The sequence below is a fragment of the Nomascus leucogenys genome, chromosome 22a (assembly GCF_006542625.1).
Source record: "Nomascus leucogenys isolate Asia chromosome 22a, Asia_NLE_v1, whole genome shotgun sequence".
Taxonomy (NCBI): Eukaryota; Metazoa; Chordata; class Mammalia; order Primates; family Hylobatidae; genus Nomascus; species Nomascus leucogenys.
Genome location: NC_044402.1, coordinates 109682841 through 109701885, shown reverse-complemented (window position 1 = coordinate 109701885; position 19045 = coordinate 109682841).

The following is a 19045-nucleotide window of genomic DNA, read 5'->3' as shown; positions in this document are numbered from 1 at the left end:
CCTACTCAGGATCTGGTTGTGGGAGAATTATCAGGGTAATCCCTCTGAAGAAAGGGGAAGGTATTGATTAACTGATGGAGCCTCTGAGGACCTGTGGCCTCAGAGTCTTTCTCTGTAACTAGTATGAACCCTGAACACTGAAAGAACATATGCTTCCCAGGTAAGGGAGAAATCTGTAAGAAATACAGGCATGTTGACCAGGTACGGTGGCTCACACCTGTAATCTCAGCACTTTGGGAGGCTGAGGCGGATGGATCACCTGAGGTCTGGAATTCGAGACCAGCCTGCACAACATGGAGAAACCCCGTCTCCACTAAAAATACAAAATTAGCCAGGCATGGTGGCACATGCCTGTAATCCCGGCTACTCAGGAGGCTGAGGCAGGAGCATCAAATTGCTTGAACCAGTGAGGTGGAGGTTGCGGTGAGCTGAGATCACGCCATTGCACTCCAGCCTGGGCATCAAGAGCGAGACTCTGTCTCAAAAAAAAAAGAAAAAGAAAAAGAAAAAAAGAAATGCAGGCCTATCTGAGAGTTATTGCAGGTCCAGTTACACACCACACGGTAAAGCAAATCTTGCAATAAAGTGAGTGGCATGTTTTTTTTGGTTTCCCAGTGCAAACAAAAGTTATGTTTATACTATACTAACTAGTCTAAGTGTGCAATAGACTTACATCTAAAAAAAAAATACATACCTTCATTTAAAAATACGTTATTGCTAAAAAAAAAATGCTAACAATCATCTGGCCTTCAGCAAGTCATAATCTTTTTTGCTGGTGAGAATTTTGCCTCAGTGTCGATGCGAGCTGACTAATCAGGGTGGTGGTTGCTGAAGGTTGGGGTGGCTATGACAATTTCTTAAAACAATACAACAGTGAAATTTCCATTGTTCGACTCTTCCTTTCACAAAAGATTTCTCTGCAGCATGTAATGTTGTTTAATACCATTTTGCCCACAGTAGAACTTCTTTTAGAATTGGAGTGAATCCTCTCAAACCCTGCCACTACTTTCTCAACTGAATTTATGTAATATTCAAAATCCCATTTTATCATTTCAACAATGTTCCTAGAATCTTCATCATGGGTAAATCCATCTCAAAAAACCATTTTCTTTGCTCGTCCATAAGAAGTAACTCCACCCATTAAAGTTATATCATGAGGTTGCATCAATTCGGTCACATCTTCAGGCTCCATTTCTAATTCTAGTTCTCTGGCTATTTCCATGACATCTGCAGTAACTTCTTCTATTGAAACCCTGAATTCCTCAAAGTCATCTATGAGGGCTGGAATCAGCTTCTTCCAAATTCTTGATAATGTTGGTATTTTAACCTCCTCTCATGATCACACATATTCTTAAATGGCATCTAGAAATGGTAAATCTCTTTCAGAAGATTTTCAATTTACTTTGTCTAGATCCATCAGAGGAATCACTATCTGTGGCAGCTATGGCATTACAAAATATATTTCTTAAATAACAAAACTTGAAAGCCGAATCACTATCTGTGGCAGCTATGGTATTACAAAATATATTTCTTAAATAACAAAACTTGAAAGCCAAAATTACTCCTTGATCCATCAGCTGCAGAATGCGTGTGGTGTTAGCAGGCATAAAAATAATATCACTTTCTTTGTATATCTCTGAGATCAGGGCTCTTGGGTGATCAAGTGCATTGTCAATGAGCAGTAACCTTTTGAAAGAAATCTTTTGTTCTGAGCAGTAGGTCTCAAGAGTGGGCTTAAAATATTCAGTAACCCATACTGTAAATAGATGTGCTGCCATTCAGACTTTGTTGTTCATTTAGAGGGCACAGGCAGACTAGATTTAGCACTGGCTTCATGTTAAAGTCACCAACTGCATTAGCCCTTAATAAGAGAGTCAGCCTGTCTTTTGAAGCTTTGAAGCCAGGCACTGACTTCTCTTCTTTAGCTATGAAAGTCCTAGATGGCATCTTCTTCCAATAAAAGGTTGTTTCATCTACATTGAAAATCTGTGATTTAGTATAGCCACCTTCTTCAATGATCTTAGTGAGATCTTCTGCATTATTTGTTGTAGTTTCTACATCAGCACTTGCTTCTTCACTTTGAACTTTAATGTTATGGAAAAGACTAATTTCATTAAACCTAATGAACTAGCTTCTGCTACCTTCCAACTTTTCTTATGCAGCTTCCTCACCTCTCACAGCTTCATACAATTGATGAGAATTAGGACCTTGGTCTAGATTAAGCTTTGGCTTAAGGGGATATTGTGGCTGGTTTGATCTTCTATCCAGGCTACTAAAATTTTCTCCATATCAGCAAGAAGACTGCATGGCTTTCTCATCACTTGTGTGTTCACTGGAGTAGCACTTTTTTTTTTTTTTTTTTTTGAGACGGAGTCTCGCTCTGTCGCCCAGGCTGGAGTGCAGTGGCGCGATCTCGGCTCACTGCAAGCTCTGCCTCCCGGGTTCACGCCATTCTCCTGCCTCAGTGGAGTAGCACTTTTAATTTGCTTCCAGAACTTTTCTTTTGCATTTACAACTTGGCTGTTTGTTGCAAGAGGCCTAGTTTTAGACCTATCAGGGCTTTTGACAGGCCTTTGTCACTAATCTTAATCACTTCTAGCTTTTGATTTAAAGTAAGAGCTATGGGACTCTTGCTTTTACTTGAACACTTAGAGGCTATTGTGCAGTTATTCTTTGGCATAATTTCAAAATTGTTGTGTCTCAGCAAATAGGGAGGCTTGAGCATAGGGAGAGAGAGATGAGGCTGGTCACTGGAGCACTCAGAACGTGCACAATATTTCTCAGTTAAGTTTGCCATTTTATATGGGTACGCTTCATGGCATCTCATAAAAATTACAATAATAACATCAAAGATCACTTATCACAGATCACGGTAACTGACATAATTAATAATAATAATAATAAAGTTTGAAATATGAGAATTATCAAAATGTGACACTGAGACATAAAGTGAGCACATGCTGTTGGAAAAATGGAGTCAGTACACTTGCTTCATGCAGGGTTGTCATGGACCTTCAATTTGTGAAAATAACATAGTATCTGTGAAGTTCAATAATGCAATAACCATAAAACGAGGTATGTCTGTGGATAGAATCCATGAAAACATTTTTGAATAAACTTGAGAAAAAGTAAGGAGAAGAAAATGCATCACAAGGAGAATTAACTGACAGGGAAGATATTTGACCAGTAGTTCCACATGAACTATTGGAGGAACTATTCTCTATAGTTCCACATGAAATGTTGATCAAACAAAGCATCTATTAAAGCTCAACAAAGGTGTAGTGAAGTTCAAAGAAATGATTAGAAGATAACAAAAGAGATGAAAAGCAAACTGGATTATTTCTGTGGGGAGGGATGATATAATGTAAAGTATTCCAGAGGCAAAGCAATGTTACAAGCCACAGGGAAAATTATACTAGAGTGAAATTATAGTCAGGGTGGCAGTAGAAAGAATTGAGGAAATTTTGCAATCCAAACAGGTAAAGATCTAGTACAAAATATAAATGATAAACATTATAGGTTTGAAAGATAGATATGCAGCATAAACCTAAGTAATTTTCCTTATGTGCATAACCAAAACTTAAAGAATAATTATCATAACATATATTGGAAGAAACCTTTCCCAAAATAATATGTGACTCTGTAGATGAAAAGAACTTCAGGTTTTGTGGTAAAAATATTGATACAAAATAATTAACACAAAGAGATAATCCTGTAAAGCTCATTAAAATTCAATAATGAAGAAAAAAACCTTAAAATATCCAGGTAGGAAAACATAGTGATGTACAAAGGAGAAGAATTTCTCCAGTGAAAAACATATTGTAAGAAGACAGTGGAGCAATAAAAGATCTGAGTAACATGATGCCTTTATATACTCTTACCATAAAGGTGAAGATGTACATTCTGAAACACCAATTCAGGAACACAGCACTCTTGAAATCCTACTTGATCATATCCAAATATTGAAGAAATAAATCAGAACAAAGAACTCAGATATATTAGTTTTGTATTGCTGCTATAACAAATTACATGAACTTGGAGACTTAAAACAGCACAATTTTTAAAGAATCATCTAGTTTTGGAGTTCAGGAGTCCAAAACGAGTGTCACTGTACTAAAATCAGGGTATCAGTGGGACTTCTAGAGGGTCTAGGGAAAAATCAGTTTCCTCGCCTTTTCCAGACCCTAGAGATTGACAACATTCCTTGGCTCATGGCCACTTCTTTCATTTCCAAATCCAACACGATAGTATTTTCAAATGTGTCTCTGACTTTTGCATTATTAGCTTCCTCTGTCGCATATAAAGACCCTGGTGATTTAAATTGGATCGATCCAGATAATCCAGGATTATCTTCCTATTTCAATATTCTTAACTCTGGAAAGTTCTGGAACATAATGTAACATATTCACAGGTTCTGGGGATTAGAATGTGAATATCTTCAGGAGTTATTCTGCCTACCACATCAGTTATAGGGAAACCATGGTAAAGGACTGACGTAAATATTAAACCTGTCTAAAAACAGAAATAAGACATATATTGTATAATTTCAGCAATGAATTAGAATATACATATTATAAATAGAATAGAATGTACATATAAATTTTGAACATATAAAAATATATTTTTTGATAAAATGAATAAGTAAAATATTTTTAAACAATTGAGAGATATACAATAACAGAATGTAAACAATGATTATCTCTCAAAGGTGGGATGTTGTGGCTTTTATTTATATTTTTCATTATTTTCCCAATTTCTATAACAGATATGATCTGTTTTATTCCTGTGTCTCCAGGTTATTCAATTTTTGTTGTTGTTAAGATTCTTGAATGTATTATTATTATTATTATTTTTGCCTTTGATTTAGCCCCAACACACATTTTCTCCACAAGAATTTAACTGTTTCTTTGGGAATACAGCATCTTAATGCGGGTTAAGACCAGGTCCTTTGCCATAAAACAGATCTACATTTAAATCCTAGCTCTACCACTTACTCACTACATAATTTGGGGCAAATTATGTTTCTTAGTTTTACTATTTTCAAGATAATAATAATGACATAGGGACTTTGTTTTTTCTGAAAAAAATAGGAGGTGTTATATCAATTGATTAATGGTAAGAAAACCGTAAACTTTCTACAAAAATGAAGATGATTATCAGATATTATGTTAAAGAAGTTAAAGAAATTAAACATTTTACAAAATGTCTTCAAGAAGAATTTTTGTAAGTAAAACTTCTACAAAATTTAAACTAAAAAATACTCTGTTTCTTGAAAAAGCAATAATCGAATAACATACACATGAAAGGCATATGAATTTGGAAGCCAAGAGTAGAATTTTTTTAAAATTAAGAAGGATTAGTTTGGAAAAGCTTTGTGAAGGATATGAGTTGAAAATCAGGTTTTGAAGTAAAGTGCAACAAGATTTGGCAGCTTAAAGGGTGAAGGATATTTTAGATGCAATAATAAGGGAAATAGGTTAAAATGTTGACAAGGGTATGGATATAGCAGTTTTTTTTTTTTAAGGAGCAATTTGTCACTGTATGCTACCTCTTGCAAAATCTGTTTGTAAATTCATTTATACTCTCTTTCCAAAATTGCAGTGAAACTGTTAAGACTAAAAAAGTACAGACACTATAAAAACAAGAAAGACAAGAATTAAGTTTTTTTAAAAAAAAAAAAAGAGTTAAGAGTGGAGAAATTTTAATTCCACATTTTCTGCCACAAAATATCTATTCTGTCCAAAGACTGCTGAGGTGAGAAGCTTTGTTACGTTATGATCAACACACTTTATTTTCTTCTCCAGCTTATTTATTGGTCCCTCCCTCCTTTTATTTTCCTTCTTGCTAATAAACATTTTATGTTCCAAATTTTAACCCCTTATTACATGGTAGAGATTTGAGGTTGAAAAGGCAATGTATATAGCTTCCTTTTAATTCTAGTCATGAGAGGCCACCAGTGTTTAACCTGGACATTGTCAATTACCTAAATTGTGAAGTAAATGCACAACAAAGACATAGCCAATTGAAATGTGTAAGCAAATATAATAAGAAGTTCAGTATTCTCTTCTGATGTTCAAGTGGCTGGCCTTCCTATGGGCAGTCTTCTCTCTTCCATCATCAGTCACAACATGTGAAGTTAAGAGCTACAAAGCAGTATCTGCATTTCTCTTTAGTTGATTTAAATAAAAGTCAAGCCATGGTTCAAAAAGAAGTGGGTCTTCACTGGTAGAAATATAATTCATTTTGTGAAAAGCAATGAGGAAGACAAAGATGTAAGTCTGGGAAAGTTGAGAATTTCCAGTGCCAACAGTATAAAAAGCAGGAGAATAAAAACTCACTGCACACTAGAAAAGATCAGCATCTTCAGTAATAACATTCTTGAATCCTTACTATGCAGAGGAAGCTCTTCTCATTGCCGGAGATCAAAATCTAAAACATATCTCAGAGCCTTTTTGGGGAGATAAGACAAGAGAAATGTGAACAGGAACAAGAAAACAAAAAATAAGTCAAACAAAGAGACACCAAACAGAGAAACCTTTTGGGAAAGTATTTGCCTTCTTTGTCTGTCCTCAACCAGAGAACATTCCTTTTCCTCTGCAGAATTCATTTGATTTGATCTATTAAAAAGGACAGAGCTGATTGAAATGAGAGTTTAAATGTGTCACTAGTAAGACCTTTCGATCTTTGGCTCCTCCAAGTCTGCTTCAGAGCACTCTGTTCTTTCTGTGCTCATTTCTCACCAGTATTTCTTTATCCCAAAGAGTCAAGTACCAAAAGTAATTTTAAAATAGATGAGTGCAAGTGTTCCGGGACCAAACTGAGGTTCGGGCTGCTGTTTCTCATGGCCCAATAACGAGATGCAGATGAAGAAGAGAGCTTTTATTTCTGTAACCAGATACAAGGAGAAGGCCTGAAAAATACCACCAGACCAACTCAAAATTACAAATTCTCCCAGAGCTTATATACTTTCCAAGCTATATGACTACGTGTAAACGTGCATTCATCTAAAGACATAAGTTATTAACTTCTTTTAATCTATAGCTAAGATCTGAGTCCTGAAGACCTTCCTCTGGAGCCTCAGGTAAATTTACTTAATCTAAATGGGTTCAGGTGCCGGAGTGATTACCTTTCTCTTGTCTGCTGCTAAATCATGGAGGTTTGGGGAGTTCCTTCAGACCCCCAGTAAACTTGTTTGTGGAGGCCTGGGGAGTTTCTTCAGATCCCTAATAAAACTTGTTTAATCCCAGATGGGTCCTGTTAAGAGTTTATTCATTATTTTGTCATGCTTTAAGGCCCAGGAAAGGCCTAGGCAAAATGCTCGGTGGGCTGTTGTTACATTCCAGCCTTTGCATAAGGGCACGGGCTCTTTCAGCTTTTAATATTTAACTACTCAGTCAGTACTGAGACAGTTGTTATGGAGGCCTGTGTGAAACCTGGCCTGCCACACAAGGTTAGGGAAAAAAATGGATTCAACCAACAGATCGTGTCTTCTCCCTAAGAAATCACTTTTGCAATGAAGAACAAGAAAGAAGCCTTTTTAAAATCACAGTTTGAGGTGAGAAGTGATTCCATTTAACTTTGAATTGAATGAACTCTGACATGTTTGTACTGCATTTTCCAACAATTTGGGGTAAAATTTAATACTTTAAAAAAATCTTGATATTGCATCCCTACTACTACATTTCCTTGCTTTTTAACACCAATTCCACTGCTTTAGATTGCTAAGAGATCAAGTTCTAGGTTAAAAATTAGAAAACCAGGCTTCTGTTTGCATGTCTGTTACTGACTGTGTAGGACTTGGTGGAAATTCTGCACATCCATTTGTTCAGAAAAATCATTTTTTAAACAACCTCACTGCTAAAGAATAAAATACAAGAACCTATTGTTGAGCATGAAATTAAGGAAAATTACTAGTAAGAAAAGAAAAAAATGATTTGGAAAATTTTAAAATTATTTTATTTATAGAACTGTGAGCCATAGATCCCAAAGCCTCCCTCTGTGTTTTTGTTTAACAGCTTTGTCAAGATATAACACATATATTACACCATCTCTCCATACACCCTAGCCCTAGGCAACTACAATCTATGTTCTATCTCTATAGATTTGCCTTTTGGGGTATTTCATATTAGTAGAATTGTTACAGGAAAGGGGTGTCCATCCAGACCCCAAGAGAGAGTTCTCATGCAAGAAAAAAATCAGGGAAAGTCCATACAGTAAAGTGAAAGCAAGCTTATTAAGAAAGTAAAGGAATAAAAGAATGGCTACTCCATAGAGCAGCCCCGAGAGCTACTGGATGCCCATTTTTATGGTTATTTCTTAATTATATGTTAAACAAGGGGTGGATTATTCATGCCTCCCTTTTTTAGACCATATAGGGTAACTTCCTGATGTTGCCAGGGCATTTGTAAACTGTCATGGTGCTGGTGGGAGTGAAGCAGTGGGGACAACCAGAAGTCACTCTTGTGGTCATCTTGGTTTTTGTGGGATTTGGCCAACTTCTTTACTGCAACCTGTTTTATCAGCAAGGTCTTTATGACCTGTATCTTGTACCTCCTGTCTCATCCTGTGACTTAGAATGCCTTAACTGTTTGGAAATGCAGCGTAGTAGGTCTCAGCCTCATTTCACCAAGCCCCTATTCAAGATGAAATTGCTCTGGTTCAAATGCCTCTGACAGAGTAATAGAATATGTAGTTCCTTGTGATTGGCTTCTTTTACATAGCATAATGTTTTCAAAGTTCATAAATGTTTTAGCATGTACCTACTTCTTTTTATCATTGAATAATATTCCATTCTATTAATATTTATTGACTATTCATCCATCAGTTGTCAGGCATCTGGGTTGTTTCCACCTTCAGCTATTATGAATAATGCCACTGTGAACATTGGTTTGCAAGCTTTTGTGTGAATATGTGTGTTAATTTTTCATGGGCAAATACCCAGCAGTGGAATTTCTAGTAATGTGTAAATTTATTTAAATATGTGAAGAACTGCCAGACTGTTTTTCAAAGTGGCTGTATCATTTTATACCCTCAGCATATTCTCTCCAACATTTATTATTATCTATTTTTTTTTTAACTATAGGCATTCTGGTGGGTGTGAAGGACATTTTGGGTTTGCATTTCCCTAATGGTGAATAATGTTGAGCATTTTGTGATGTCTTTATTGGCCATTTGTATATCTTATTTGGAGAAATATCCATTCAGATTTAAATTGTCATTTGTCATTTTATTTTTGAGTTGTGACAGTTGCTCTGTTTTTTCCCAAGCTTGCAAGTCCTGTAACTCCTGGCACAGGGCTGATTTTACTTGATTATACAAAGAATCCACCTGTTCCCAGCAAGCCTTCTCCTGGCTATCCATTCTAGAGCACAAGTTACTTGATTTGTAAAAAAGGTCTTCATGGTAAATTTAAGCTGGGGATTCAGATAAAGCAAAGTTTAGTTCCAGAGATGAATGAACCCACTTTACATTGTCAGAAAATAAAAGCTAGGCAGGCTTTCCTCATTTTCAGCAGATGCCAGAGAACTTGGAGACGATTAATTTACTCCCCCAAAGAGCTTTAAATATATTCAACTACAGGGCATTTTGTTAGTTTCAAATGGGATTTGATTTATTGTCTATGTAAATGCCTCTTTTTCCATATATTTTAATCTCTATGTCATCCGAATTTCTTTCAGAAACAGGAATAACAGATCTTTGGGGAAATAAATACAGGCAAAATGTGAAAATGGTACTTACAAATTTTTATCTACCAAAAATATTACTTTTTCATCTTTTCATGCCATAGAAAATGATCAGTGTCTCTGGGAATAAAGTCTAAGGCTACATGTTGTGTAGGGAAGAGAAAGAGAGATCAGACTGTTACTGTGTCTATGTAGAAAGGAAAGACATAAGAGACTCCATTTTGAAAAAGACCTGTACTTTAAACAATTGCTTTGCTGAGATGTTGTTAATTTGTAGCTTTGCCCCAGCCACTTTGACCCAACCTGGAGCTCACAAAAACATGTGTTTTATTAAATCAAGGTTTAAAGGATCTAGGGCTGTGCAGGACGTGCCTTGTTAACAAAATGTTTACAAGCAGTATACTTGGTAAAAGTCATCACCATTCTCTAGTCTCAATAAACCAGGGGCACAATGCACTGTGGAAAGCCACAGGGACCTCTGCCCTTGAAAGCGGGGTATTGTCCAAGGTTTCTCCCCATGTGATAGTCTGAAATATGGCCTCATGGGATGAGAAAGAACTGACCATCCCCCAGCCCGACACCCGTAAAGGGTCTGTGCTGAGGCGGATTAGTAAAAGAGGAAAGCCTCTTGCAGTTGAGATAGAGGAAGGCCACTGTCTCCTGCCTGCCCCTGGGAACTGAATGTCTCGGTATAAAACCCGATTGTACATTTGTTCAATTCTGAGATACGAGAAAAACTGCCCTATGGTGGGAGGCGAGACATGTTTACAGCAATGCTGCCTTGTTATTCTTTACTCGACTGAGATGTTTGGGTGGAGAGAAACATAAATCTGGCTTACATGCACGTCCAGTCATAGTACCTTCCCTTGAACTTAATTATGACATAGATTTTTTTACTCACATGTTTTTTGCTGACCTTCTCCTTATTATCACCCTGCTCTCCTACTACATTCCTTTTTGCTGAAATAATGAAAATAATAATCAATAAAAACTGAGGGAACTCAGAGACTGGTGCTGGTGCAGGTCCTTGGTGTGCTGAGAGCCGGTCCCCTGGGCCCACTGTTTCTCTATACTTTGTGTCTTATTTCTTTTCTCAGTCTCTCGTCCCACCCAACTAGAAATACCCACAGGTGTGGAGGGGCAGACCACCCCTTCAATGTTGTATATCAAATTGTAAAGGTACAGTTGTCTTTACCAACAACTTACAAATTTTTATCTACCAAAAATTTACTTTTTAATCTTTTCATGCCATAGAAAATGATCAGTCTCTCTGGGAATAAAGCCTAAGGCTACATGTGGTATATCAAATTGTAAAGGTACAATTGTCTTCACCAACAAAAAGAAAGTCATAAAGTCTTTCTAGATGAAAGAAGGTAAAGAGTAGAATGAATTTTTGAGTTAATGAGTTACAGTATTTTCCATCATTTATAGTGACCTAGAGCTGCATCTCTCCCCATTAACCTGCCAGAGCCTTTTGTTGTGTGGTGGTATCATGTAGTATCCATTCTTCTCCTACACTGTAGGTAAGGCCTAGACAAGACTTTAGATTAGATTCATATTTTTTGGGGGTGGAGGAATGGGTTAGATACAGCCTCTCCCTTTTAACAGTCATATTATCTCTTCCAGTTCCCATGTGCTTCACCAGGTTACTTTTAATCAAGTATTCATTTATCAAGTTACTCCTCAACCCTCTCACTCAGAAATATTTGCATTTTCACATAACATTATAGAAGAAAAATCTTTCATAACCAAGAGAATGCATTTCTCATACTACATTAACATTCTTCTAGGGAAACTTTTGTTGGTTTGTTGAATATTTTTTCCCATTTTTTAGAAGATAGTAGCAGGTATTCTTCATAGTCCCACTCAAAAGAAAAAAAATTCAAAATTGGCTTGCATACATAGTTCTTTCATAGCTTACCTTTATTTTTGTTTAATCAAAAACTGAGGCTCAATTTGACAACTCACTTAATTCATCCCCCTAATCATTTGTTTTGATGAAAAAGCCAGTTTTACATTCCATAGGAAATTTGCCATCATGGATAAATTATGAAAAGAATATGTCAAATGCTTTAGGGGATTTTAAAAAGAGAATAATAAAAAAACTTTTTTTTTAACAATAAAAGTATCACAGTAAAAATGCAAATAACCCCCTAGCACAATTACTTTGAAAAAAACCCACACAATTTTTAGTGTTTAATTATTTGTTTAAAATATGAGCCATTATACTATACAAATAAAAGTTTTGCAGGCAGTAACTTTGGTTATTTTTCTAATGTTTAATATGAACTGTATATTTCTGGCCTGCTCTGAGACAAGTGAAAACACATGATAGCAGCTGTGATTAAGATAATCTCTTACTTCTGTAGCTTGTCTCCTGGCCTCTTGGAAAACTTGGTAGGCAGCTGACCAATCTGCTACTCTCTGTGCATTAATTTTATAAGAAAGGGACTCTAAGACAGATTCTCCATGGACTATAAACTTTAAGAGGGAATTTCTTCACATTGGTTTAATTTCCTGGTTGGAGATTTATTATTTTTTTAATTGGTGGGTTTCTGGCCTTTTCAAATCCTGAAAATCATTTTACCTGTAATTGTAGTCATTAGAATATTGATTACAGACACAAAAAATTAAAAATTCAACCAGAAATATAATCAAACTAGTATTTTTTTAGAGACAAATCTCATGTAATAAGCTTTTAGTTACAAGGAACAGAAAGTTCAACCCAGAATGGCATTAGGAAAAGGGGAATCATTGGTTTAGTGTAGACTCCAGAGCTATGTGCATTTTCATTTATATCAAGTGGGAACTCAAAAGAAAGTTCAATTCCCTAAAAATTTCAATATATAGATTTGAAGCTCTTCAACGATGATGAGTCAGACCCAATCATGTGACCAAACCTGAACCACCTGGTATCTGAGGTTTGAAAAAATGTAATTGGATTAAGCTCATGAGATCACTCTCAGAAGCTGGACATAGAATCAGGCTTTATCTATGTCAGTTTCAACACTTTTGGCTACATGTAATAGAAACTCAACCTCATATTAGCTTAACATCTAAAGATATTTAGTTAACACTAAATATCTTATTTATCTTGTTATCTTCCTTGTTATTATCTTGTTATTTATCTTCCTATTATCTTTGGATGTTATTATCTTAACATCTATCTACAGTTATCTTTAGATGTTATTATCTACAGATAATCTGTAGATAGATGTTAAGATAATAACATCTAAAGATAATAGGAAGATTAGAGAGATTACAGTTTCCAAGCATAGTGAAATAGGATTCCAGGTTCTCTGCAATTTTCTTGGTCTTGGTTTCCTCCATGCATAGTAAAGTGTTCTACCATGAATCACCAGGTAAGTAGAGCAAACAATTTTAGTGAGAAAACTAAAAGACACCCACAGTTATTTAACACCCAGTCTTTACCTGGCTCTGTACAAGGCAAACACATACAATACCTAACCTTCCCAATTATACCCAGAGAGAAAGCAAGACATTGAGAGGTTTCGTAGTATGCCCATACTTGCATGTGTGTGCACCAAGAAGCAAGAAGCCAAAGACAGATGCTTCTGACTACAAAGACCATTCTCACTTTACCATACCATGCAACAACTTGGACTATCAGGTAGGTGTATATATATATTGAACCTAAGCTATTACTAATTGAGAATATCATTTTGCAAAAATACAAAGTACATAAGCCCGATTAAAGACAAGGACATGGGGAAGGCATGTCTTTTTATATAGACTGAGGAACATGTGAATCCTTCTCTCTTCTACTGGGTGTTCCAAGGGCAGTGTGCAGTCTGAGTTTCCAAGGAAGCAGTTTAGAAAATGTTCCACTGCTTTCATTTTCACAGAATAGACATATAAACTACAAAGTAGTAAATAAACTGTAATCCTGCGACAAATTCTGCTTTCTGCATTCTTCACTTTTTTCTCTAATTTGTTTGGCTAGTATCTGACATAAACTTGTGAGTGAACATAATATATATGTATCACACAGGATCCTCTTGTGTGAAATTCACATTATTTATAGGGTTGAGCTATTCATGTATATTTCTTATAAATCAAGTATGTCAGTGGTCTCATTCCATTTCATTAATAAGACATTCAGCTCTTCTACTGACCAGGGCAAAAGGTTTTTCATAAAACTAATCTGTAGCTATAACCCAGTAACTTTTTTACCTCTCAAGTGCTGTAAACAATTTATCACTCTAGAGTCTCTTATCAAAATTCAAGAATTCTAGGTTTCTTGACTGTGGAGAATTCCCTGAGACATTAAGCCTGACAACAAATATCTCTATGGCTACAATGTGTCACGGTAAAAATAATTGCATGTTCAGAACAGGCATCCTGGAAGCTTTCCACAGGGCTCATCCTGTTAAAGAAACTGCTTTGACTGAGTTTTGAAAACCAGCACCTGATTGAAACAAGAAAGAGAATGTTCCCTTTTGGAGGTGCCTTTTTCTTTGCCTTCGGTCTATGAGCATTTTGTTCACTAAGAGCAACATACAATATTCAGATTTTCTGCTGGACCTGTTAATACACAGTTCATAAATTTTCCCAATTCTCCAGGTTTTGTTTTCAAATTTAGTAAAAAGCTACTCTCACCCAACCATTTGATATTTTCAAATGTTGCTGTGAAATATCAGGGTTTGCATCTTGAACGACAAATCTCTCCCTTTTAATTCCTCTGTAACCGACATGCAGGATTTTGTCTCATCACCTCACATTTAAATCCATTCTTTGGACCTAATAAAGACCTATGGATGGATCAGGGCCACTGATAGGTCAGGAAGCATTTGGGGCTTCTCTTGTTAAATTATCCTATTAGACCGTATATGCCTCCTTTAAGTTTCAGGGTCTATCAAACTGGATTCTATCTTTTCTGATTCTTTTCAATAGTTGAAAAGGTAAAGTGAATAAATAGGAAGGATTAGGAGGAGAATGGGATGGAGATAAAACAGAAGGTGCTTACAGAAAAGATATCTGAAGCATCTTCTCCCCTCAGGTGTGGATGTAAATTGCAGGCAGAACAAGGCCAGGTAAGTAATTGAGGCAGGATAGTGGCCCAGCTACTCTTTGATAAGTAGCCACTTCCTGCCTGCCTGCCTATAGCTCTTAGTAAAAGATGTTTTGCTTTCACCTTGAAGAATGTGCTTATATAACATCTCTATGAATAATAGCTGGACATGCGAGAAATCATCCATAGTAAGGTACATTCCAGAGCCACCAGGCTGTGATGGATGTAAAGGACTGATTCCCAATGATTGTCCTTTATGAAAACCTCATAAGCCTGCTTGTTTGTTGTTTTGTTTATTTGTTTTTGTTGTTGTTTGCCTGAGGTGTTCATCTTTAGGGGAGATTTTATCTGCTCAGAGATAGCAAAAGAGAAGCCCTTAGGCTCAGCTAAATCATATTTTCCATGTGTTTTAAAATTGTTAAGTCACAATGCTTTTAGTTGGAACATGTGCTCTCGAGTTAGTTACAGACCCCCCCCCGCCGCCCGCCCCCAACACACACACACCATTTCTTACCAGTATATACCAGCCACTCCTCACATTCCCATTACCTTCTTGGCCACTGAAAGCATTTAGGTTTCCCCTTCCTGCCTCAGTTAGGTCAAGGCACTCTTTTTCCAGAATCTAATGTTTTATATGAAACTATCATATCCTAAATCCTCCAAAACCATTGATTCATGAATGATTCCTCCTTTTATGAGCGCATTCATTCAACACCTTTGGGCTTGCTTTGTGCCAGGCACACTCTGCTACATCCTTGAGAAGATACCAGTGTGTTTGAGACATTATCCTTATTTGTAGAAGTTTAGAATTTAGTATGGGAAGCAAACATGTTTGTCTCCAGAATGAACATTTCATAATTGAAGGGTCATCATTGGATAGGGAGAGGGAAAGTGGGTAGAATTCGCTAAGAAGTGACTGGTGCCTGAAGAACCCATGTGTATTGTTGAAATTTTAATTTGTTGTGGCTGATGGAACAACCACATAATGAGACAAGGCTTGACCTCACTCCTTCCCCATAGCCTCAATCAGTGACAGGTGAAAATTATAATTTAATTGAACATCTCATAGGAGGGTAGATTTCAGGATTTTATGTAACTTAATTTTCAGGATAAAACATCTTGAACTAAAATGCTGAAGGCTGAGCTGTATCTGAATATAAATTGCAGGTATTCCTTTTTCGTCTAGGTATCTTGGTCAGCACTACCCAATAGAAATAGAGTCATAAATGTAATTTTCAATTTCCTGGCAGCTATATTAAAAAAGTTAAAAGCGGCCGGGCCGGGTGGCTCACGCCTATAATCCCAATACTTTGGGAGGCTGAGAAGGGTGGATCACCTGAGGTCAGGAGTTCGAGAACAGCCTGGCCAATATAGCGAAACCCCATCTCTACTAAGAATACAAAAAATTAGCCAGATGTGGTGGCGGGCACCTGTAATCTCAGCTACTTGGGAGGCTGAGGCAGGAGAATCGCTTGAACCCAGGAGGTGGAGATTGCAGTGAGCAGAGATTGAGCCATTGCACTCCAGCCTGGGCAACAAGAGCGAAACTCTGCCTCAAAAAAAAAAAAAAAAAAGTTAAAAGCACAAGTAAAATTAACTTTAACAAGATATTTAATTTAACCTAATATATTACAAAATTTATTTCAACATATTTTTATTATTATACTTTAGGTTTTAGGGTACATGTGCACAATGTGCAGGTTTGTTACATACGTATCCATGTGCCATGTTGGTTTGCTGCACCCATTAACTTGTCATTTAGCATTAGGTATATCTCCTAATGCTGTCCCTCCCCCCTCCCCCCACCCCACAACAGTCCCCAGAGTGTGATGTTCCCCTTCCTGTGTCCATGAGTTCTCATTGTTCATTTCCCACCTATGAGTGAGAACATGCGGTGTTTGGTTTTTTGTCCTTGCCATAGTTTACTGAGAATGATGGTTTCCAGCTTCATCCATGTCCCTACAAAGGACATGAACTCATCTTTTTTATGGCTGCATAGTATTCCATGGTGTATATGTGCCACATTTCCTTAATCCAGTCTATCATTGTTGGACATTTGGGTTGGTTCCAAGTCTTTGCTATTGTGAATAGTGCCGCAACAAACATACGTGTGCATGTGTCTTTATAGCAGCATGATTTATAATCCTTCGGGTATATACCCAGTAATGGGATGGCTGGGTCAAATGGTATTTCTAGTTCTAGATCCCTGAGGAATCGCCACATTGACTTCCACAATGGTTGAACTAGTTTACAGTCCCACCAACAGTGTAAAAGTGTTCCTGTTTCTCCACATCCTCTCCGGCACCTGTTGTTTCCTGACTTTTTAATGATGGCCATTCTAACTGGTGTGAGATGGTATCTCATTGTGGTTTTGATTTGCATTTCTCTGATGACCAGTGATGATGAGCATTTTTTCATGTGTTTTTTGGCTGCATAAGTGTCTTCTTTTGAGAAGTGTCTGTTCATGTCCTTTGCCCATTTTTGATGGGGTTGTTTGTTTTTTTCTTGTAAATTTGTTTGAGTTCATTGTAGATTCTGGATATTAGCCCTTTGTCAGATGAGTAGGTTGCAAAAATTTTCTCCCATTTTGTAGGTTGCCTGTTCACTCTGATGGTAGTTTCTTTTGCTGTGCAGAAGCTCTTTAGTTTAATTAGATCCCATTTGCCAATCTTGGCTTTTGTTGCCATTGCTTTTGATGTTTTAGACATGAAGTCCTTGCCCACGCCTATGTCCTGAATGGTATTGCCTAGGTTTTCTTCTAAGGTTTTTATGGTTTTAGGTCTAACATGTAAGTCTTTAATCCATCTTGAATTAATTTTTGTGTAAGGTGTAAGGAAGGGATCCAGTTTCAGCTTTCTACATATGGCTAGCCAGTTTTCCCAGCACCATTTATTAAATAGGGAATCCTTTCCCCATTGCTTGTTTTTGTCAGGTTTGTCAAAGATCAGATAGTTGTAGATATGCGGCATTATTTCTGAGGGCTCTGTTCTGTTCCATTGATCTATGTCTCTGTTGTGGTACCAGTACCATGCTGTTTTGGTTACTGTAGCCTTGTAGTATAGTTTGAAGTCAGGTAGTGTGATGCCTCCAGCTTTAAATTCTATGACATGATAATAAGGAGATATTTGCACTCTTTTTCGTACAAATTCTTTGAAATCTAGTGGCTATTTTACATTTATAACACATTTTCATTTGGACTAGGCCCATTTCTAGTGTTCAATGCTACATGTGGCTAGCAGAGCTGTTCTAAGTGCTCTTAGAGAGTCTGCAAATATCTTGGAGCATGCATATGTGTGAGGTAAGTAAAATGTTAGACCTAAATAATTTAGCTACTTTATCCATTTAATGTCCAGAGTTTTGGAATTAATGTATTTGCTAGCTGATTAATATTTTTACTCAAGCAGAAAATAGTTTCTAGTGGTTCCATGTTAATCGTGGCCATTTAATTCATCATAAACTTATTTCAAGAAGAGGTTGCCATTTGCACAGTTATGGCAAACAAGCTGAGAAGAAATTTGATTTTTCTTGATTACATATAAGCATGTAAAATGTAGTATCTGGACTTAAAGAAAACCTTTTGGTATGATAGAACACTGAAATAGATTTCATTTGATGAACTCTTATCTTTATGCAAAGATAATGAACTCCATTACAAAATTAGTCCCCATAAATTTCCTTTTTCTTTCTCATTGTTATGATTATCAAATGCTGATTCATAAACTAGATGTCATAAAGATTTATTTAAGTTTGAGGACAATATCTTCACAGCCAATGACGAGCTTTTCATTATTGAAATTTATTTTCCTGGTCATGTACCTTCTGCCTTTACTACTGTACTGTGTGCTTGTTTTTACCACTGCACACTGACTGAGTGTTCTGTAGCTCCCTTAAGGAGAACTGTATTTTGAAGAGTTCCTTAAGGCTGTTTATGATGGCACTTTGTTTATTTGTGCTCTGGACACATAAATATTAATAAATCTATTCAGTCAGTCACATATTTTTAGACCTCAAATGTGTCAGACGTGGTTATCTTAACAAATTTATCTCTATCCCTATCTCCCTCTGATGCAATTTCAGTTAGCCAACCTACTTAATGCAATTGCCTAAAGGGATTTCTACTAAGAAAAGAGTACCAAGGAGGGGACCAGCTGTTTCACAATCAAGTTTACAGAACAGTTTCCTAGAAATGAGCATATGCAAAGCTATAGGAAGTGATTTAAAAGTGTTAACTCATGTAATCCATTTAACCTCATTAATAACGTTTAATCTCATTACAACCTTGTGAGAGGAAGAGTATTATTTCGCTCATTTTTACATATTAGGAAACTGA